The sequence below is a fragment of the Hyperolius riggenbachi genome, chromosome 8 (genome assembly GCF_040937935.1).
Source record: "Hyperolius riggenbachi isolate aHypRig1 chromosome 8, aHypRig1.pri, whole genome shotgun sequence".
Lineage (NCBI taxonomy): Eukaryota > Metazoa > Chordata > Amphibia > Anura > Hyperoliidae > Hyperolius > Hyperolius riggenbachi.
In genome coordinates, this window is record NC_090653.1 from 78,168,119 (window position 1) to 78,175,996 (window position 7,878).

Genomic DNA, 7,878 nt, shown 5'->3' on the forward strand with positions numbered 1-7,878 from the left:
GTGATATGCCATTTGAAACCTTTCCTGTCTCAGTTTTCAGATCATCAAAAAGGTCTTTTCTCCACTCCAGGTGACAATTGATTAAGGCTTCCTCCACATCCCAGCAGGCCTGTCAGATGTAAATTCTAGAGTCCTTTGTTAGCCTACGAAGTTCCCTGACTCTGTCCTGATTTGTATAATGGGACAATGGGGCTTCTAATTAGCTCCCTGCTCTCAGAGGAACTGAGGGTAATTGTATTCCACACTGTCACACAGACAAGTACAGCTTCCCCAAAGCCAGATGACCACCCATACATACGCCTCTGAAGTACATAGCAGACAGGAAAATGAAAATATTATCCTTACATCATAAGCACCCCAGTATATTCCTGACATGAGGCATTTCTGCCTCAATATAAAGTATAGGAAAGTGGAAAACCGCTCTGAAAAACGCTACATAAGAGCGGTTTTCCAGGCGTTTTTGTTACAGAAGCTGTTCAGTAACAGCTTTACTGGAACAATATATGAAATCTGCTACACAAAAACGCTCCAAAAACGCTAGGCATGTTTAGAAAACCTCTCTAAACATGCCTAGAATCGCTCTGAAATCTGCTTCAAAAACCTCTAGCATTTTGCAGGTCTGCTACAGGTTTTTGGTGTGCATTGTCTGGGCCATAGAGCAGAGAGCATATCTGTATTGCAATCCCACATCACACAGAGGCTAGTTGCCTGTAATGTGTCTCCTGTCCCTGCCAGTCTCTCACTCAAGTCAGAAAGCAGCCCTCCTGGAGTCTAGGGACTGTCAAAAACTTTTCAACCTGTGAAATACCTTATGTAGCTGTCCACATCAGTCTTTACAATAGTGAAAGAGCTGAGTTTTTCCCACAGACCCTGCAGGAGGAGGCAAGCCTCTGTACAGTTACCACTGCTTTCACCTCACTTAACCTCCCCGGCGTTCTATTGAGATCGCCAGGGAGGCTGCGGGAGGGTTTTTTTTAAATTAAAAAAAAACTATTTCATGCAGCCAACTGAAAGTTGGCTGCATGAAAGCCCACTAGAGGGCGCTCCGGAGGCGTTCTTCCGATCGCCTCCGGCGCCCAGAATAAACAAGGAAGGCCGCAATGAGCGGCCTTCCTTGTTTTGCTTAGATCGTCGCCATAGCGACGAGCGGAGTGACGTCATGGACGTCAGCCGACGTCCTGACGTCAGCCGCCTCCGATCCAGCCCTTAGCGCTGGCCGGAACTTTTTGTTCCGGCTGCGCAGGGCTCAGGCGGCTGGGGGGACCCTCTTTCGCCGCTGCTCGCGGCGAATCGCCGCAGAGCGGCGGCGATCAGGCAGCACACGCGGCTGGCAAAGTGCCGGCTGCGTGTGCTGCACTTTATTTGAAGAAAATCGGCCCACCAGGGCCTGAGCGGCAGCCTCCGGCGGTGATGGACGAGCTGAGCTCGTCCATACCGCTCAGGAGGTTAAAGGATACATCCAAACACAATAATAAAAAACAACAGCTACTTACCTGGGGCCTGCGCAGTACAATGCTGATGACCAGTGGCGTAGATAAGGAGCTGTGGGCCCCGATGCAAGTTTTACAATGGGGCCCCCCAAGCATTCTATAAATAACAATTGATACAGCACACCAAAGTCTGCCAATGGCAACTACAGTATCAGAGGTGCAAGAAGGGGATGGGAAACAGTTTGTTAATGATTACCACTATTCAAGGTATCTATAGAAATGATTATTATGAGCACAGGACCAATAGAGAGCTAATACTGTAGTTGAGGGAGGGTCCTTCGGGGCCCCTCTGGCCCAAGGGCTCCAATGCGGTTGCTACCTCTGCACCCCCTATTGCTACGCCCCTGCTGATGATGTCGGCCACACCACGTGACCCGCGTGGTGGAACGCACAAGAAGCCGACCTGGCGAGGTCGGCTTCTGCAGCGCAGGACAAAGGGAGCCACTGGAGCTGCGGCGAGGGCCCAGGACAGCTGCCAGGGGCTGGAGGAAGCCCCAGATAAGTGGATTTTGTTTTGTTTTTTATTTTGCCTGGACCTTCCCTTTAAGGTGGCCACACATGATACAATCAAAGGATCCGATTTTACGGCAATTCGATAAATATGATCGGATCTCCTGAAGAAAACCGAAAGCTTTTTTTTTCATTCGACTGAAAAAACGCTCGGATTTCACGGGTTTTTTTTTGTTCCGGAATGCTGGAAATGTTTCTTCACTTTTTCTAAAGACTGTATGTGTTAGATTGTCAGTTTACCCTAGCAAGTTTCTCAGAGTTTCAAATCATTTGTATCATAATTGAGAAAAAATTGAACATAGGTGTGTGGTACATTGGTCATATTTTTGAAATGTTACAATCAGTCAGAAAAATTGATTGTCATTCCTGAATTGAATAGATATTTGTTTATTTATTTACTGTCAGGGGCATACCTAGAAATCCCCGGGCCCCCCTGCAAAATAAATAATCCCCCCCCCCCCCCAGGGCCCGCTCAGGGACTTTTGGGGGGCAGGAGGGGTCGCAGCATAAGAGGAGAGTGTGGCAGATTGGTGGGGAGGGGGGAAATTCACCCCCTCCCCCTTCCCTCACCTCGGGCTCTCCTCTCAGCGCTCCCCCTCCTGCAATCATTGGTGGTGTTCGTGGCAGCAGTGGCGGCAGGAAGACTCATTACCTCCTTCTCCCCGGAACTCTTCCGTTCTCTAAGTTCAACTTCCTGTTTACACAGGAAGTTGAATGAAGCACTTAGATAACAGAAGACCTCCAGCGAGAAGGAGGCAATGTATTCATCCTGCCGCCACCGCCGCTGCTGCCACGAACACCACCAATGATTGCAGGAGGGGGAGCGCTGAGAGGAGAGCCTGAGGTGAGGGGGGGGGGGTTATTTCCTCCCTCCCCACCGATCTGCCACACTCTCCTCTTATGCTGCGACCCCTCCTGCCCCCCAAAAGTCCCTGAGCGGGCCCTAGGGGGACCCGGGGCCCTCCCGTGACAGCAGGGGTCGCATCCTCTATTGTTACGCCAGTGTTTACTGTATTTATAAAGCGCCAACATATTACAAAATTGTATGGTGTGTGGCCACCTTAACACAGCAGATTGTAAGATCGCAAGGTCAGGGACCTCCTCCTAGTGTTTCTCATACCGCTGTAATTTTAACATATGCACATGTACCAACTACACATCAACTATGGCCTCGATTCATCATAGTCTTTGAGATAACTTTTTCCAGTTTGTTAAATTACCAAATTCGAAGTTTATCGATTTCTAGTTGTATTCATCAAGGTTTTTCCACATTCGGTGTGAATTCGATAAAATATCGATAACAATTCGGTAACCATTTGGTAACGTGTCGATATTTCCATTTTACAGCAGTAATTTAACACAAGGCCATAAGATTCCCATGGAATTGTGGGTAAAAGGCAGTCCTTTGAACACTACGCAGCAACATTCCGAATAGGGCTTAAAACCTGGACCAACATTCTTGAAGTGGCTTAGGACAATCCCACAATTTCACCAGCTGTGGCTTGATAGGAGCCTTTTCTAAAAAATGTAGTGCAGCTAGCAAATTAGTTAACCCTGGCACTGCCTGTGTTCTCTTACAAGATGATTCAAGAGAAATGCAGATGTCGTGTTATAGCAAATAAATCTATTCTCTTGCAAATTGATATGGTTCTAGACCTTATTCTTGCCCTTCTGCGCCTTTGAATCACTCTAAGCTGATAACTAACCACTTCAAATGGCTCCATCTTCTCTGTCAGCAATGATCTGACAGGAATAACGACAGAGCAGTGAAGGAGATAACTAATCCTAAATTTAACGCTAAACCACGCCCACTTTCATTTTCATGAATTGCACTTTCTTCCGTTTTATTGCATCATTACCGAATGATTACCGAATGCTCGCTAACAGCTGTAGATAACTTTTATGAATCCTGAAATCAACTTATCGAGTTTGGTATTTTACCAAGCTGTCGGTAATTGATTCGATAAGTCTTGATGAATCGAGGCCTATGTATGTACTTGTATTTATTCTATTCAATGCCATGACTGTACAGTGTCTTTTACTTCTCATGTATATTTGTTCCCCATTATTTGTTTGTACTATGTACAGCGCTACGGAACATGTTGGCGCTATATAAATAAAAAATAATAATAATATCTTTGGTAGATACTTGTTCTCCATAGCAATCGTTATGAATTAAGTGTTTGAGTGAGACAGATGATCTGCAGGACAGCCAGGCAATGTCTTGTTTAAAAGGTAATAAATATGTCAGCCTCCATATCCCTCTCACTTTAGATTCATAAGTAGCCCCAGAACCTGCATGACATAGATGTGTTAGTGACTTGACAACCCCGAGGAGAGGCTGGCATAACCAGGCGACCTGCGTGTGTCAGTACACTATAATGGACACACTGACATGTTTATATTACAACATTTTGTGTTCACTGCAAGTGTCCTTTATAAGTGAGGTGTAAAAACAGATAAATCAGGTACACAAAATAATGCAATAGAACAGTAATGAATGTCCCCCCATGCCTGTGCTCTGCACCCCATACACGCTTGTCCTGCAGTTTGTCGATTTCTTCTAAAAATTGACACAAATTAAAGGACCTCTGTCACGAAAATCTTAAAATGTAAACATATACAATTAAAGGGACACTTAAGTCAAACAAAAAAAATGAGTTTTACTCACCTAGAGCTTCCAATAGCCCCCTGCAGCTGTCCTGTGCCCTCGCCGTCTCCCTCCGATCCTCCTGGCCCCGCCGGCAGCCACTTCCTGTTTCGGTGACAGGAGCTGACAGGTAGAGTTGGGCCGAACGGTTCGCCTGCGAACGGTTCCATGCGAACTTCCGTGGTTCGCGTTCGCGTCCCGCAGGCGAACCTTTGCGGAAGTTCGGTTCGCCCCATAATGCACATTGAGGGTCAACTTTGACCCTCTACATCACAGTCAGCAGGCCCAGTGTAGCCAATTAGGCTACACTAGCCCCTGGAGCCCCACCCCCCTTATATAAGGCAGGCAGCGGCGGCCATTACGGTCACTCGTGTGCCTGCATTAGTGAGAGTAGGGCGAGCTGCTGCAGACTGTCTCTCATAGGGAAAGATTAGTTAGGCTTAGCTTGTTCCTGGCTACATACCTGTTCTGTGAACCCACCACTGCATACCTGTTCTGTGAACCCACCACTGCATACCTGTACTGTGAACCCAACACTGCATACCTGTTCTGTGAACCCACCACTGCATACCTGTACTGTGAACCCAACACTGCATACCTGTTCAGTGAACCCACCACTGCATACCTGTACTGTGAACCCACCACTGCATACCTGTTCAGTGAACCCACCACTGCATACCTGTTCAGTGAACCCACCACTACATACCTGTTCAGTGAACCCAACACTGCATACCTGTTCTGTGAACCCACCACTGCATACCTGTTCAGTGAACCCAACACTGCATACCTGTTCTGTGAACCCACCACTGCATACCTGTACTGTGAACCCACCACTGCATACCTGTACTGTGAACCCACCACTGCATACCTGTTCAGTGAACCCACCACTGCATACCTGTTCAGTGAACCCACCACTGCATACCTGTTCAGTGAACCTGCCACTGCATACCTGTTCTGTGAACCCACCACTGCATACCTGTTCTGTGAACCCACCACTGCATACCTGTTCAGTGAACCCACCACTGCATACCTGTTCAGTGAACCCACCACTGCATACCTGTTCAGTGAACCTGCCACTGCATACCTGTTCTGTGAACCCACCACTGCATACCTGTTCTGTGAACCCACCACTGCATACCTGTTGTGTTCAGTGAACCTGCCACTGCATACCTGTTCTGTTCAGTGGACCCGCCACTGTATACCTGTTCAGTGAACCTGCCACTGCATACCTGTTTTGTTCAGTGAACCTGCCACTGCATACCTGTTCTGTTCAGTGGACCCGCCACTGTATACCTGTTCTGTTCAGTGAACACGCCACTGTATACCTGTTCTGTTCAGTGAACCCGCCACTGCATACCTGTTCTGTTCAGTGGAGCCGCTACTGTATACCGGTTCTGTTCAGTGAACCCGCCACTGCATACCTGTTGTGTTCAGTGAACCCGCCACTGTATACCTGTACTGTTCAGTGAACCCGCCACTGCATACCTGTACTGTTCAGTGAACCCGCCACTGCATACCTGTTGTGTTCAGTGAACCCGCCACTGCATACCTGTTCTGTTCAGTGAACCTGCCACTGCATACCTGTTCTGTGAACCCGCCACTGTATACCTGTACTGTTCAGTGAACCCGCCACTGCATACCTGTTCTGTTCAGTGGAGCCGCTACTGTATACCGGTTCTGTTCAGTGAACCCGCCACTGCATACCTGTTGTGTTCAGTGAACCCGCCACTGTATACCTGTACTGTTCAGTGAACCCGCCACTGCATACCTGTACTGTTCAGTGAACCCGCCACTGCATACCTGTTGTGTTTAGTGAACCCGCCACTGCATACCTGTTCTGTTCAGTGAACCTGCCACTGCATACCTGTTCTGTGAACCCGCCACTGTATACCTGTACTGTTCAGTGAACCCGCCACTGCATACCTGTTGTGTTCAGTGAACCTGCCACTGTATACCTGTTCTGTTCAGTGAACCCCCCACTGTATACCTGTTCAGTGAACCCGCCACTGCATACCTGTTCTGTTCAGTGAACCTGCCACTGCATACCTGTTCTGTGAACCCGCCACTGTATACCTGTACTGTTCAGTGAACCCGCCACTGTATACCTGTTCAGTGAACCCGCCACTGCATACCTGTTCTGTTCAGTGAACCTGCCACTGCATACCTGTTCTGTGAACCTGCCACTGTATACCTGTTCTGTTCAGTGAACCCGCCACTGTATACCTGTTCAGTGAACCCGCCATTGCATACCTGTTCTGTTCAGTGAACCTGCCACTGCATACCTGTTCTGTGAACCCGCCACTGTATACCTGTACTGTTCAGTGAACCCGCCACTGCATACCTGTTGTGTTCAGTGAACCTGCCACTGTATACCTGTACTGTTCAGTGAACCCGCCACTGCATACCTGTACTGTTCAGTGAACCCGCCACTGCATACCTGTACTGTTCAGTGAACCCGCCATTGCATACCTGTTCTGTTCAGTGAACCTGCCACTGCATACCTGTTCTGTGAACCCGCCACTGTATACCTGTACTGTTCAGTGAACCCGCCACTGCATACCTGTTGTGTTCAGTGAACCTGCCACTGTATACCTGTACTGTTCAGTGAACCCGCCACTGCATACCTGTACTGTTCAGTGAACCCGCCACTGCATACCTGTTGTGTTCAGTGAACCCGCCACTGCATACCTGTTCTGTTCAGTGAACCCACCGCATCAGTGCGCATACCTGTGCAGTTAAGTGAACCCACCTACCTACATGAGTGCACGCAGTGTGATATACCACTCCGTGCATACCCGATATGGACAAAACAGGTAGAGGAAGAGGTAGTGCCAGAGCCAGAGGAAGGCCACCCGGCAGGTCTGCGCGAGGTCGTGTAAATGTAATTTCGTGTGGACCTGGCCCACAGTACAGTGCTCGGAAGAAGGCACGTCCCATCACCTCCCAAAATTGTCAGGACGTGGTTGAGTATTTAGCGACACAGAACACCCCATCTTGCTCAGCCACCAGCGCTACTACTAGCACCACTTCCGCTGCATTTGACACTTCGCAATAATTATTTAGTGTTGAAATCACTGATGCACAGCCATTGTTGTTACAGCCAGATGAATTTTCACCAGCTCATATGTCTGAGTTACGCGGCAACACTATGGATGTAACGTGTAAGGAGGATGAAGGACCTACTGATGGTGCATGTTTGAATTTGTCTGAGGCAAGCGAAGCTGGGCA